Here is a 15306-nt window from a genome sequence, read left to right on the forward strand (position 1 = left end):
GGATGAGGAGGAGTGGTGGCGAGGAAAGGTGCTGAGGATGAGTAATGGTGGCGAGGAAAGGTGCTGAGGATGAGGAGGAGTGGTGGAGAGGAAAGGTGCTGAGGATGGGGAGGAGTGGTGGAGAGGAAAGGTGCTGAGGATGAGGAGGAGTGGTGGCGTGGAAAGGTGCTGTGGATGAGGAGTGGTGGAGAGGAAAGGTGCTGAGGATGGGGAGGAGTGGTGGAGAGGAAAGGTGCTGAGGATGAGGAGGAGTGGTGGTGAGGAAAGGTGCTGAGAATGAGGAGGCGTGGTGGAGAGTAAAGTTGTTGAGGATGAGGAGTGGAGGAGAGGGAAGGTGCTGAGGATGAGGAGGAGTGGTGGAGAGGAAAGGTGCTGAGTATGAGGAGGAGTGGTGACGAGGAAAGGTGCTAAGGATGGGGAGGATTAGTGGAGAGGAAGGGTGCTGAGGATGGGGAGGAGTGGTGGAGAGGAAAGGTGCTGAGGATGAGGAGGAGTGGTGGAGAGGAAAGGTGCTGAGGATGAGGAGGAGTGGTGGCGAGGAAAGGTGCTGAGGATGCGTAATGGTGGCGAGGAAAGATGCTGAGGATGAGGAGGAGGGGTGGAGAGGAAAGGTGCTGGGGATGGGGAGGAGTGGTGGAGAGGAAAGGTGCTGAGGATGAGGAGGAGTGGTGGCGAGGAAAGGTGCTGTGGATGAGGAGTGGTGGAGAGGAAAGGTGCTGAGGATGGGGAGGAGTGGTGGAGAGGAAAGGTGCTGAGGATGAGGAGGAGTGGTGGTGAGGAAAGGTGCTGTGGATGAGGAGTGGTGGAGAGGAAAGGTGCTAAGGATGAAGTGGACTTGTGGCGAGGAAAGGTGCTGGGGATGAGGAGTGGTGGCGAGTAAAGGTGCTGAGGATGAGGAGGAGTGGGGGAGAGGAAAGGTGCTGAGGATGGGGAGGAGTGGTGGAGAGGAAAGGTGCTGAGGATGAAGAGGAGTGGTGGCGAGGAAAGGTGCTGTGGATGAGGAGTGGTGGAGAGGAAAGGTGCTGAGGATGGGGAGTAGTGGTGTAGAGGAAAGGTGCTGAGGATGAGGAGGAGTGGTGGCTAGGAACGGTGCTGTGGATGAGGAGTGGTGGAGAGAAAAGGTGCTAAGGATGAAGTGGACTGGTGGCGAGGAAAGGTGCTGAGGATGAGGAGTGGTGGCGAGTAAAGGTGCTGAGGATGAGCTGGAGTGGGGGAGAGGAAAGGTGCTGAGTATGAAGAGTAGAGGTGGCGAGGAAAGGTGCTGTGGATGAGGAGTGGTGACGAGGAAAGGTGCTGAGGATGGGGAGGATTGGTGGAGAGGAAAGGTGCTGAGGATGGGGAGGAGTGGTGGAGAGGAAAGGTGCTGAGGATGTGGAGGAGTGGTGGAGAGGAAAGGTGCTGAGGATGAGGAGGAGTGGTGGCGAGGAAAGGTGCTGAGGATGAGTAATGGTGGCGAGGAAAGGTGCTGAGGATGAGGAGGAGTGGTGGAGAGGAAAGGTGCTGAGGATGGGGAGGAGTGGTGGAGAGGAAAGGTGCTGAGGATGAGGAGGAGTGGTGGCGTGGAAAGGTGCTGTGGATGAGGAGTGGTGGAGAGGAAAGGTGCTGAGGATGGGGAGGAGTGGTGGAGAGGAAAGGTGCTGCAGATGAGGAGGAGTGGTGGTGAGGAAAGGTGCTGAGAATGAGGAGGCGTGGTGGAGAGTAAAGTTGTTGAGGATGAGGAGTGGAGGAGAGGGAAGGTGCTGAGGATGAGGAGGAGTGGTGGAGAGGAAAGGTGCTGAGTATGAGGAGGAGTGGTGACGAGGAAAGGTGCTAAGGATGGGGAGGATTAGTGGAGAGGAAGGGTGCTGAGGATGGGGAGGAGTGGTGGAGAGGAAAGGTGCTGAGGATGAGGAGGAGTGGTGGAGAGGAAAGGTGCTGAGGATGAGGAGGAGTGGTGGCGAGGAAAGGTGCTGAGGATGCGTAATGGTGGCGAGGAAAGGTGCTGAGGATGAGGAGGAGGGGTGGAGAGGAAAGGTGCTGAGGATGGGGAGGAGTGGTGGAGAGGAAAGGTGCTGAGGATGAGGAGGAGTGGTGGCGAGGAAAGGTGCTGTGGATGAGGAGTGGTGGAGAGGAAAGGTGCTGAGGATGGGGAGGAGTGGTGGAGAGGAAAGGTGCTGAGGATGAGGAGGAGTGGTGGTGAGGAAAGGTGCTGTGGATGAGGAGTGGTGGAGAGGAAAGGTGCTAAGGATGAAGTGGACTTGTGGCGAGGAAAGGTGCTGGGGATGAGGAGTGGTGGCGAGTAAAGGTGCTGAGGATGAGGAGGAGAGGGGGAGAGGAAAGGTGCTGAGGATGGGGAGGAGTGGTGGAGAGGAAAGGTGCTGAGGATGAAGAGGAGTGGTGGTGAGGAAAGGTGCTGTGGATGAGGAGTGGTGGAGAGGAAAGGTGCTGAGGATGGGGAGTAGTGTTGGAGAGGAAAGGTGCTGAGGATGAGGAGGAGTGGTGGCTAGGAACGGTGCTGTGGATGAGGAGTGGTGGAGAGAAAAGGTGCTAAGGATGAAGTGGACTGGTGGCGAGGAAAGGTGCTGAGGATGAGGAGTGGTGACGAGTAAAGGTGCTGAGGATGAGGAGGAGTGGGGGAGAGGAAAGGTGCTGAGTATGAAGAGGAGTGGTGGCGAGGAAAGGTGCTGTGGATGAGGAGTGGTGGAGAGGAAAGGTGCTGAGGATGGGGAGGAGTGGTGGAGAGGAAAGGTGCTGAGGATGAGGAGGAGTGGTGGCGAGGAAAGGTGCTGTGGATGAGGAGTGGTGGAGAGGAAAGGTGCTAAGGAAGAAGTGGACTGGTGACGAGGAAAGGTGCTGAGGATGAGGAGTGGTGGCGAGTAAAGGTGCTGAGGATGAGGAGGAGTGTGGGAGAGGAAAGGTGCTGAGGATGGGGAAGAGTGGTGGAGAGGAAAGGTGCTGAGGATGAGGAGGAGTGGTGGCGAGGAAAGGTGCTGTGGATGAGGAGTGGTGGCGAGTAAAGGTGCTGCGGTTGAGGATGAGTGGTGGAGAGGAAAGGTGCTGAGGATGAGGAGGAGTGGTGGCGAGGAAAAGGCAATGAGGATGGGGATAAGTGGTCGAGAGGAAAGGTGCTGAGGATGAGGTATAGTTGTGGAGAGGAAAGGTGCTGAGGATGGGGAGGAGTGGTGGAGAAGAAAGTTGCTGAGGATGAGGAGGAGTGGTGGCGAGGAAAGTTGCTGAGGATGAGGAGGAGTGGTGGTGAGGAAAGGTGCTGAGGATGAAGAGAGGTGGTGGAGAGTTAAGGTGCTGAGGATGTGAAGGAGTGGTGGTGAGGAATGGTGCTGAGGATGAGGAGGAGTGGTGGCGAGGAAAAGGCGCTGAAGTTAAGGAGGCTTGGTGGAGAGCAAAGGTGCTGAGGATGAGGAGGACTGGTGGAGAGAAAAGGTGCTGAGGATGAGGCAGAGTGGTTAAGAGGAAAGGTGCTGAGGATGAGGTGGAGTGGTGGAGAGGAAAGGTGCTGAGGATGAGGAGATGTGGTGGAGAGGAAAGGTTCTGAGGATGAGGAGAATTGGTGGAGAGGATAGGTGCTGAGGGGGAGGAGGAGTGGTGGCGAGGAAAGTGGCTGAGGAACAGGAGCAGTGGTAGCGAGGTAAGGTGCTGAGTATGAGGAGGAGTGGTGGAGAGGAAAGGTACTGAGGATGAGGAGGCATGGTGGAGAGCAAAGGTGCTGAGGATGAGGAGGAGTGGTGGAGAGAAAAGGTGCTGAGGATGAGGCAGAGTGGTGGAGAGGAAAGGTGCTGAAGAACAGGAGCAGTGGTAGCGAGGTAAGGTGCTGAGTATGAGGAGGAGTGGTGGAGAGGAAAGGTACTGAGGATGAGGAGGCATGGTGGAGAGCAAAGGTGCTGAGGATGAGGCAGAGTGGTGGAGAGGAAAGGTGCTGAGGATGAGGCAGAGTGGTGGAGAGGAAAGGTGCTGAGGATGAGGAGAAGTGGTGGCGAGGAAAGGTGAGGAGGAGAGGTGGCAAGGAAAGGCACTGAGGATGAGGAGGAGTGGTGGCAAAGAAAGTTGCTGAGGAACAGGAGCAGTGGTAGCGAGGTAAAGTGGTGAGGATGAGGAGGAGTGGTGGAGAGGAAAGGTGCTGAGAATGAGGAGGTGTGGTGGAGAGTAAAGTTGTTGAGGATGAGGAGTGGTGAAGAGGGAAGGTGCTGAGGATGAGGAGGAGTGGTGGAGAGGAAAGGTGCTGAGTATGAGGAGGAGTGGTGACGAGGAAAGGTGCTGAGGATGGGGAGGATTGGTGGAGAGGAAAGGTGCTGAGGATGGGGAGGAGTGGTGGAGAGAAAAGGTGCTGAGGATGAGGAGGAGTGGTGGAGAGGAAAGGTGCTGAGGATGAGGAGGAGTGGTGGCGAGGAAAGGTGCTGAGGATGAGGAGGAGTGGTGGAGAGGAAAGGTGCTGAAGATGAGGAGGAGTGGTGGCAAGGAAAAGGCGATGAGGATGGGGATAAGTGGTCGAGAGGAAAGGTGCTGAGGATGAGGAGGAGTGGTGGAGAGGAAAGGTGCTGAGGATGAGGAGGAGTGGTGGAGAGGAAAGGTTCTGAGGATGAGGAGGAGTGGTGGCGAGGAAAAGGCGCTGAGGATGAGGAGGAGTGGTGGAGAGGAAAGGTGCTGAGGATGAGGAGGAGTGGTGGAGAGAAAAAGTGCTGAGGATGAGGCAGAGTGGTGGAGAGGAAAGGTGCTGAGGATGAGGAGGAGTGGTGGTGAGGAAAGGTGCTGAGGATGAAGAGGAGTGGTGGAGAGGAAAGGTGCTGAGGATGTGAAGGAGTGGTGGTGAGGAAAGGTGCTGAGGATGAGGAGGAGTGGTGGCGAGGAAAAGGCGCTGAAGTTAAGGAGGCTTGGTGGACAGCAAAGGTGCTGAGGAAGAGGAGGACTGGTGGAGAGAAAAGGTGCTGAGGATGAGGCAGAGTGGTTAAGAGGAAAGGTGCTGAGGATGAGGTGGAGTGGTGGAGAGGAAAGGTGCTGAGGATGAGATGGAGAGGAAAGGTTCTGAGGTTGTGGAGATGTGGTGGAGAGGAAAGGTTCTGAGGATGAGGAGAATTGGTGGAGAGGATAGGTGCTGAGGGTGAGGAGGAGTGGTGGCGAGGAAAGGTGCTGAGGAACAGGAGCAGTGGTAGCGAGGTAAGGTGCTGAGGATGAGGTATAGTGGTGGAGAGGAAAGGTTCTTAGGATGGGGAGGAGTGGTGGAGAGGAAAGTTGCTGAGGATGAGGAGGAGTGGTGGCGAGGAAAGGTGCTGAGGATGAGGAGGAGTGGTGGAGTGGAAAGGTGCTGAGTATGAGGAGGAGTGGTGACGAGGAAAGGTGCTGAGGATGGGGAGGATTGGTGGAGAGGAAAGGTGCTGAGGATGGGGAGGAGTGGTGGAGAGGAAAGGTGCTGAGGATGAGGAGGAGTGGTGGAGAGGAAAGGTGCTGAGGATGAGGAGGAGTGGTCACGAGGAAAGGTGCTGAGGATGAGTAATGGTGGCGAGGAAAGGTGCTGAGGATGAGGAGGAGTGGTGGAGAGGAAAGGTGCTGAGGATGGGGAAGAGTGGTGGAGAGGAAAGGTGCTGAGGATGAGGAGGAGTGGTGGCGAGGAAAGGTGCTGTGGATGAGGAGTGGTGGAGAGGAAAGGTGCTGAGGATGGGGAGGAGTGGTGGAGAGAAAAGGTGCTGAGGATGAGGAGGAGTGGTGGTGAGGAAAGGTGCAGAGAATGAGGAGGCGTGGTGGAGAGTAAAGTTGTTGAGGATGAGGAGTGGAGGAGAGGAAAGGTGCTGAGGATGAGGAGGAGTGGTGGAGAGGAAAGGTGCTCAGTATGAGGAGGAGTGGTGACAAGGAAAGGTGCTAAGGATGGGGAGGATTGGTGGAGAGGAAAGGTGCTGAGGATGGGGAGGAGTGGTGGAGAGGAAAGGTGCTGAGGATGAGGAGGAGTGGTGGAGAGGAAAGGTGCTGAGGATGAGGAGGAGTGGTGGTGAGGAAAGGTGCTGAGGATGAGTAATGGTGGCGAGGAAAGGTGCTGAGGATGGGGAGGAGGGGTGGAGAGGAAAGGTGCTGAGGATGGGGAGGAGTGGTGGAGAGGAAAGGTGCTGAGGATGAGGAGGAGTGGTGGCGAGGAAAGGTGCTGTGGATGAGGAGTGGTGGAGAGGAAAGGTGCTGAGGATGGGGAGTAGTGGTGGAGAGGAAAGGTGCTGAGGATGAGGAGGAGTGGTGGCTAGGAAAGGTGCTGTGGATGAGGAGTGGTGGAGAGAAAAGGTGCTAAGGATGAAGTGGACTGGTGGCGAGGAAAGGTGCTGAGGATGAGGAGTGGTGGCGAGTAAAGGTGCTGAGGATGAGGAGGAGTGGGGGAGAGGAAAGGTGCTGAGGATGGGGAGGAGTGGTGGAGAGGAAAGGTGCTGAGGATGAAGAGGAGTGGTGGCGAGGAAAGGTGCTGTGGATGAGGAGTGGTGGAGAGGAAAGGTGCTGAGGATGGGGAGGAGTGGTGGAGAGGAAATGTGCTGAGGATGAGGAGGAGTGGTGGCGAGGAAAGGTGCTGTGGATGAGGAGTGGTGGAGAGGAAAGGTGCTAAGGAAGAAGTGGACTGGTGACGAGGAAAGGTGCTGAGGATGAGGAGTGGTGGCGAGTAAAGGTGCTGAGGATGAGGAGGAGTGTGGGAGAGGGAAGATGCTGAGGATGGGGAAGAGTGGTGGAGAGGAAAGGTGCTGAGGATGAGGAGGAGTGGTGGCGAGGAAAGGTGCTTTGGATGAGGAGTGGTGGCGAGTAAAGGTGCTGAGGTTGAGGATGAGTGGTGGAGAGGAAAGGTGCTGAGGATGAGGAGGAGTGGTGGCGAGGAAAAGGCAATGAGGATGGGGATAAGTGGTCGAGAGGAAAGGTGCTGAGGATGAGGTATAGTGGTGGAGAGGAAAGGTGCTGAGGATGGGGACGAGTGGTGGAGAGGAAAGTTGCTGAGGATGAGGAGGAGTGGTGGCGAGGAAAGTTGCTGAGGATGAGGAGGAGTGGTGGTGAGGAAAGGTGCTGAGGATGAAGAGAGGTGGTGGAGAGTTAAGGTGCTGAGGATGTGAAGGAGTGGTGGTGAGGAATGGTGCTGAGGATGAGGAGGAGTGGTGGCGAGGAAAAGGCGCTGAAGTTAAGGAGGCTTGGTGGAGAGCAAAGGTGCTGAGGATGAGGAGGACTGGTGGAGAGAAAAGGTGCTGAGGATGAGGCAGAGTGGTTAAGAGGAAAGGTGCTGAGGATGAGGTGGAGTGGTGGAGAGGAAAGGTGCTGAGGATGAGGAGATGTGGTGGAGAGGAAAGGTTCTGAGGATGAGGAGAATTGGTGGAGAGGATAGGTGCTGAGGGGGAGGAGGAGTGGTGGCGAGGAAAGGTGCTGAGGAACAGGAGCAGTGGTAGCGAGGTAAGGTGCTGAGTATGAGGAGGAGTGGTGGAGAGGAAAGGTACTGAGGATGAGGAGGCATGGTGGAGAGCAAAGGTGCTGAGGATGAGGCAGAGTGGTGGAGAGGAAAGGTGCTGAGGATGAAGCAGAGTGGTGGAGAGGAAAGGTGCTGAGGATGAGGAGGAGTAGTGGAGAGGAAAGGTGCTGATGATGAGGAGAAGTGGTGGCGAGGAAAGGTGATGAGGAGAGGTGGCAAGGAAAGGCACTGAGGATGAGGAGGAGTGGTGGCAAAGAAAGTTGCTGAGGAACAGGAGCAGTGGTAGCGAGGTAAAGTGCTGAGGATGAGGAGGAGTGGTGGAGAGGAAAGGTGCTGAGAATGAGGAGGTGTGGTGGAGAGTAAAGTTGTTGAGGATGAGGAGTGGTGGAGAGGGAAGGTGCTGAGGATGAGGAGGAGTGGTGGAGAGGAAAGGTGCTGAGTATGAGGAGGAGTGGTGACGAGGAAAGGTGCTGAGGATGGGGAGGATTGGTGGAGAGGAAAGGTGCTGAGGATGGGGAGGAGTGGTGGAGAGAAAAGGTGCTGAGGATGAGGAGGAGTGGTGGAGAGGCAAGGTGCTGAGGATGAGGAGGAATGGTGGCGAGGAAAGGTGCTGAGGATGAGGAGGAGTGGTGGAGAGGAAAGGTGCTGAAGATGAGGAGGAGTGGTGGCAAGGAAAAGGCGATGAGGATGGGGATAAGTGGTGGAGAGGAAAGGTGCTGAGGATGAGGAGGAGTGGTGGAGAGGAAAGGTGCTGAGGATGAGGAGGAGTGGTGGAGAGGAAAGGTTCTGAGGATGAGGAGGAGTGGTGGCGAGGAAAAGGCGCCGAGGATGAGGAGGAGTGGTGGAGAGGAAAGGTGCTGAGGATGAGGAGGAGTGGTGGAGAGAAAAGGTGCTGAGGATGAGGCAGAGTGGTGGAGAGGAAAGGTGCTGAGGATGAGGAGGAGTGGTGGTGAGGAAAGGTGCTGAGGATGAAGAGGAGTGGTGGAGAGGAAAGGTGCTGAGGATGTGAAGGAGTGGTGGTGAGGAAAGGTGCTGAGGATGAGGAGGAGTGGTGGCGAGGAAAAGGCGCTGAAGTTAAGGAGGCTTGGTGGACAGCAAAGGTGCTGAGGAAGAGGAGGACTGGTGGAGAGAAAAGGTGCTGAGGATGAGGCAGAGTGGTTAAGAGGAAAGGTGCTGAGGATGAGGTGGAGTGGTGGAGAGGAAAGGTGCTGAGGATGAGATGGAGAGGAAAGGTTCTGAGGTTGTGGAGATGTGGTGGAGAGGAAAGGTTCTGAGGATGAGGAGAATTGGTGGAGAGGATAGGTGCTGAGGGTGAGGAGGAGTGGTGGCGAGGAAAGGTGCTGAGGAACAGGAGCAGTGGTAGCGAGGAAAGGTGCTGAGGATGAGGTATAGTGGTGGAGAGGAAAGGTTCTTAGGATGGGGAGGAGTGGTGGAGAGGAAAGTTGCTGAGGATGAGGAGGAGTGGTGGCGAGGAAAGGTGCTGAGGATGAGGAGGAGTGGTGGTGAGGAAAGGTGCTGAGGATGAAGAGGAGTGGTGGAGAGGAAAGGTACTGAGGATGAGGAGGCATGGTGGAGAGCAAAGGTGCTGAGGATGAGGAGGAGTGGTGGAGAGAAAAGGTGCTGAGGATGAGGCAGAGTGGTGGAGAGGATAGGTGCTGGGGATGAGGAGGAGTGGTGGAGAGGAAAGGTGCTGAGGATGGGGAGGAGTGGTGGAGAGGAAAGGTGCTGAGGATAAGGAGGAGTGGTGGAGAAGAAAGGTGCTGAGGAAGAGGAGCAGTGGTGGCGAGGAAAGGTGATGTGAAGGTCTGGTGGCAAGGAAAGGTGCTGAGGATGAGGAGAAGTGGTGGCGAGGAAAGGTGATGAGGAGGTGAGGTGGCAAGGAAAGGCACTGAGGATGAGGAGGAGTGGTGGCAAAGAAAGCTGCTGAGGAACAGGAGCAGTGGTAGCGAGGTAAGGTGCTGAGGATGAGGAGGAGTGGTGGAGAGGAAAGGTGCTGAGAATGAGGGTGCGTGGTGGAGAGTAAAGTTGTTGAGGATGAGGAGTGGTGGAGAGGGAAGGTGCTGAGGATGAGGAGGAGTGGTGGAGAGGAAAGGTGCTGAGTATGAGGAGGAGTGGTGACGAGGAAAGGTGCTGAGGATGGGGAGGATTGGTGGAGTGGAAAGGTGCTGAGGATGGGGAGGAGTGGTGGAGAGAAAAGGTGCTGAGGATGAGGAGGAGTGGTGGAGAGGAAAGGTGCTGAGGATGAGGAGGAGTGGTGGAGAGGAAAGGTGCTGAGGATGAGGAGGAGTGGTGGGGAGAAAAGGTGCTGAGGATGAGGAGGAGTGGTGGAGAGGAAAGGTTCTGAAGATGAGGAGGAGTGGTGGCGAGGAAAAGGCGCTGAGGATGGGGAGAATTGGTCGAGAGGAAAGGTTCTGAGGACCAGGAGGAGTGGTGGAGAGGAAAGGTGTTGAGGATGAGGAGGAGTGGTGGAGAGGAAAGGTGCTGAGGATGAGGAGGAGTGGTGGAGAGGAAAGGTGCTGAGGATGAGGAGGAGTGGTGGAGAGGAAAGGTGCTGAGGATGAGGAGGAGTGGTGGAGAGAAAAGGTGCTGAGGATGAGGCAGAGTGGTGGAGAGGAAAGGTGCTGAGGATGAGGAGGAGTAATGGCGAAGAAAGGTGCTGAGGATGAGGAGGAGTGGTTGCGAGGAAAGGTAATGAGGAGGAGAGGTGGCAAGGAAAGGCACTGAGGATGAGGAGGAGTGGTGGCAAAGAAAGTTGCTGAGGAACAGGAGCAGTGGTAGCGAGGTAAGGTGCTGAGGATGAGGAGGAGTGGTGGAGAGGAAAGGTGCTGAGTATGAGGAGGAGTGGTGACGAGGAAAGGTGCTGAGGATGGGGAGGATTGGTGGAGAGGAAAGGTGCTGAGGATGGGGAGGAGTGGTGGAGAGAAAAGGTGCTGAGGATGAGGAGGAGTGGTGGAGAGGAAAGGTGCTGAGGATGAGGAGGAGTGGTGGAGAGGAAAGGTGCTGAGGATGAGGAGGAGTGGTGGAGAGAAAAGGTGCTGAGGATGAGGAGGAGTGGAGGAGAGGAAAGGTTCTGAAGATGAGGAGGAGTGGTGGCGAGGAAAAGGCGCTGAGGATGGGGAGAATTGGTCGAGAGGAAAGGTTCTGAGGATCAGGAGGAGTGGTGGAGAGGAAAGGTGTTGAGGATGAGGAGGAGTGGTGGAGAGGAAAGGTGCTGAGGATGAGGAGGAGTGGTGGAGAGGAAAGGTGCTGAGGATGAGGAGGAGTGGTGGAGAGGAAAGGTGCTGAGGATGAGGAGGAGTGGTGGAGAGAAAAGGTGCTGAGGATGAGGCAGAGTGGTGGAGAGGAAAGGTGCTGAGGATGAGGAGGAGTGGTGGCGAAGAAAGGTGCTGAGGATGAGGAGGAGTGGTGGCGAGGAAAGGTGATGAGGAGGAGAGGTGGCAAGGAAAGGCACTGAGGATGAGGAGGAGTGGTGGCAAAGAAAGTTGCTGAGGAACAGGAGCAGTGGTAGCGAGGTAAGGTGCTGAGGATGAGGAGGAGTGGTGGAGAGGAAAGGTGCTGAGAATGAGGAGGCGTGGTGGAGAGTAAAGTTGTTGAGGATGAGGAGTGGTGGAGAGGGAAGGTGCTGAGGATGAGGAGGAGTGGTGGAGAGGAAAGGTGCTGAGTATGAGGGGGGGGTGGTGATGAGGAAAGGTGATGAGGATGGGGATGATTGGTGGAGAAGAATGGTGCTGAGGATGCGGAGGAGTGGTGGAGAGGAAAGGTGCTGAGGATGAGGAGGAGTGGTGGAGAGGAAAGGTGCTGAGGATGAGGAGGAGTGGTGGCGAGGAAAGGTGCTGAGGATGAGGAGTGGTGGCGAGGAAAGGAGCTGAGGATGGGGAGGAGTGGTGGAGAGGAAAGGTGCTGAGGATGAGGAGGAGTCGTGGCGAAGAAAGGTGCTGAGGATGAGGAGGAGTGGTGGCGAGGAAATGTGTTGTGAAGGTCTGGTGGCAAGGAAAGGTGCTGAGGATGAGGAGAACTGTTGGAGAGGAAAGGTGCTGAGGATGAGGAGGCGTGGTGGAGAGTAAAGTTGTTGAGGATGAGGAGTGGAGGAGAGGGAAGGTGCTGAGGATGAGGAGGAGTGGTGGAGAGGAAAGGTGCTGAGTATGAGGAGGAGTGGTGACGAGGAAAGGTGCTGAGGATGGGGAGGATTGGTGGAGAGGAAAGGTGCTGAGGATGGGAAGGAGTGGTGGAGAGGAAAGGTGCTGAGGATGAGGAGGAGTGGTGGAGAGGAAAGGTGCTGAGGATGAGGAGGAGTGGTGGAGAGGAAAGGTGCTGAGGATGAGGAGGAGTGGTGGCGAGGAAAGGTGCTGAGGATGAGTAATGGTGGCGAGGAAAGGTGCTGAGGATGGGGAAGAGTGGTGGAGAGGAAAGGTGCTGAGGATGAGGAGGAGTGGTGGCGAGGAAAGGTGCTGTGGATGAGGAGTGGTGGAGAGGAAAGGTGCTGAGGATGGGGAGGAGTGGTGGAGAGAAAAGGTGCTGAGGATGAGGAGGAGTGGTGGTGAGGAAAGGTGCTGAGAATGAGGAGGCGTGGTGGAGAGTAAAGTTGTTGAGGATGAGGAGTGGAGGAGAGGGAAGGTGCTGAGGATGAGGAGGAGTGGTGGAGAGGAAAGGTGCTGAGTATGAGGAGGAGTGGTGACGAGGAAAGGTGCTAAGGATGGGGAGGATTGGTGGAGAGGAAAGGTGCTGAGGATGGGGAGGAGTGGAGGGAGGAAAGGTGCTGAGGATGAGGAGGAGTGGTGGAGAGGAAAGGTGCAGAGGATGAGGAGGAGTGGTGGCGAGGAAAGGTGCTGAGGATGAGTAATGGTGGCGAGGAAAGGTGCTGAGGATGGGGAGGAGGGGTGGAGAGGAAAGGTGCTGAGGATGGGGAGGAGTGGTGGAGAGGAAAGGTGCTGAGGATGAGGAGGAGTGGTGGCGAGGAAAGGTGCTGTGGATGAGGAGTGGTGGAGAGGAAAGGTGCTGAGGATGGGGAGGAGTGGTGGAGAGGAAAGGTGCTGAGGATGAGGAGGAGTGGTGGTGAGGAAAGGTGCTGTGGATGAGGAGTGGTGGAGAGGAAAGGTGCTAAGGATGAAGTGGACTGGTGGCGAGGAAAGGTGCTGAGGATGAGGAGTGGTGGCGAGTAAAGGTGCTGAGGATGAGGAGGAGTGGGGGAGAGGAAAGGTGCTGAGGATGGTGAGGAGTGGTGGAGAGGAAAGGTGCTGAGGATGAAGAGTAGTGGTGGAGAGGAAAGGTGCTGTGGATGAGGAGTGGTGGAGAGGAAAGGTGCTGAGGATGGGGAGTAGTGGTGGAGAGGAAAGGTGCTGAGGATGAGGAGGCGTGGTGGCGAGGAAAGGTGCTGTGGATGAGAAGTGGTGGAGAGAAAAGGTGCTAAGGATGAAGTGGACTGGTGGCGAGGAAAGGTGCTGAGGATGAGGAGTGGTGGCGAGTAAAGGTGCTGAGGATGAGGAGGAGTGGGGGAGAGGAAAGGTGCTGAGGATGGGGAGGAGTGGTGGAGAGGAAAGGTGCTGAGGATGAAGAGGAGTAGTGGCGAGGAAAGGTGCTGTGGATGAGGAGTGGTGGAGAGGAAAGGTGCTGAGGATGGGGAGGAGTGGTGGAGAGGAAAGGTGCTGAGGATGAGGAGGAGTGGTGGCGAGGAAAGGTGCTGTGGATGAGGAGTGGTGGAGAGGAAAGGTGCTAAGGAAGAAGTGGACTGGTGACGAGGAAAGGTGCTGAGGATGAGGAGTGGTGGCGAGTAAAGGTGCTGAGGATGAGGAGGAGTGTGGGAGAGGAAAGGTGCTGAGGATGGGGAGGAGTGGTGGAGAGGAAAGGTGCTGAGGATGAGGAGGAGTGGTGGCGAGGAAAGGTGCTGTGGATGAGGAGTGGAGAGGAAAGGTGCTAAGGATGAAGTGGACTGGTGGCGAGGAAAGGTGCTGAGGATGAGGAGTGGTGGCGAGTAAAGGTGCTGAGGTTGAGGATGAGTGGTGGAGAGGAAAGGTGCTGAGGATGAGCGGGAGTGGTGGCGAGGAAAAGGCAATGAGGATGGGGATAAGTGGTCGAGAGGAAAGGTGCTGAGGATGAGGTATAGTGGTGGAGAGGAAAGGTGCTGAGGATGGGGAGGAGTGGTGGAGAGGAAAGGTGCTGAGGATGAGGAGGAGTGGTGGCGAGGAAAGGTGCTGAGGATGAGGAGGAGTGGTGGTGAGGAAAGGTGCTGAGGATGAAGAGGAGTGGTGTAGAATTAAGGTGCTGAGGATGTGAAGGAGTGGTGGTGAGGAATGGTGCTGAGGATGAGGAGGAGTGGTGGCGAGGAAAAGGCGCTGAAGTTAAGGAGGCTTGGTGGAGAGCAAAGGTGCTGAGGATGAGGAGGACTGGTGGAGAGAAAAGGTGCTGAGGATGAGGCAGTGTGGTTAAGAGGAAAGGTGCTGAGGATGAGGAGATGTGGTGGAGAGGAAAGGTTCTGAGGATGAGGAGAATTGGTGGAGAGGATAGGTGCTGAGGGGGAGGAGGAGTGGTGGCGAGGAAAGGTGCTGAGGAACAGGAGCAGTGGTAGCGAGGTAAGGTGCTGAGTATGAGGAGGAATGGTGGAGAGGAAAGGTACTGAGGATGAGGAGGCATGGTGGAGAGCAAAGGTGCTGAGGATGAGGAGGAGTGGTGGAGAGAAAAGGTGCTGAGGATGAGGCAGAGTGGTGGAGAGGAAAGGTGCTGAAGAACAGGAGCAGTGGTAGCGAGGTAAGGTGCTGAGTATGAGGAGGAGTGGTGGAGAGGAAAGGTACTGAGGATGAGGAGGCATGGTGGAGAGCAAAGGTGCTGAGGATGAGGCAGAGTGGTGGAGAGGAAAGGTGCTGAGGATGAGGCAGAGTGGTGGAGAGGAAAGGTGCTGAGGATGAGGAGGAGTAGTGGAGAGGAAAGGTGCTGAGGATGAGGAGAAGTGGTGGCGAGGAAAGGTGATGAGGAGAGGTGGCAAGGAAAGGCACTGAGGATGAGGAGGAGTGGTGGCAAAGAAAGTTGCTGAGGAACAGGAGCAGTGGTAGCGAGGTAAAGTGCTGAGGATGAGGAGGAGTGGTGGAGAGGAAAGGTGCTGAGAATGAGGAGGTGTGGTGGAGAGTAAAGTTGTTGAGGATGAGGAGTGGTGGAGAGGGAAGGTGCTGAGGATGAGGAGGAGTGGTGGAGAGGAAAGGTGCTAAGTATGAGGAGGAGTGGTGACGAGGAAAGGTGCTGAGGATGGGGAGGATTGGTGGAGAGGAAAGGTGCTGAGGATGGGGAGGAGTGGTGGAGAGAAAAGGTGCTGAGGATGAGGAGGAGTGGTGGAGAGGAAAGGTGCTGAGGATGAGGAGGAGTGGTGGCGAGGAAAGGTGCTGAGGATGAGGAGGAGTGGTGGAGAGGAAAGGTGCTGAAGATGAGGAGGAGTGGTGGCGAGGAAAAGGCGATGAGGATGGGGATAAGTGGTGGAGAGGAAAGGTGCTGAGGATGAGGAGGAGTGGTGGAGAGGAAAGGTGCTGAGGATGAGGAGGAGTGGTGGAGAGGAAAGGTTCTGAGGATGAGGAGGAGTGGTGGCGAGGAAAAGTCGCTGAGGATGAGGAGGAGTGGTGGAGAGGAAAGGTGCTGAGGATGAGGAGGAGTGGTGGAGAGAAAAGGTGCTGAGGATGAGGCAGAGTGGTGGAGAGGAAAGGTGCTGAGGATGAGGAGGAGTGGTGGTGAGGATGAAGAGGAGTGGTGGAGAGGAAAGGTGCTGAGGATGTGAAGGAGTGGTGGTGAGGAAAGGTGCTGAGGATGAGGAGGAGTGGTGGCGAGGAAAAGGCGCTGAAGTTAAGGAGGCTTGGTGGAGAGCAAAGGTGCTGAGGAAGAGGAGGACTGGTGGAGAGAAAAGGTGCTGAGGATGAGGCAGA

The sequence above is a fragment of the Pseudophryne corroboree genome, unplaced genomic scaffold, assembly GCF_028390025.1.
Source record: "Pseudophryne corroboree isolate aPseCor3 unplaced genomic scaffold, aPseCor3.hap2 scaffold_552, whole genome shotgun sequence".
Taxonomy (NCBI): domain Eukaryota; kingdom Metazoa; phylum Chordata; class Amphibia; order Anura; family Myobatrachidae; genus Pseudophryne; species Pseudophryne corroboree.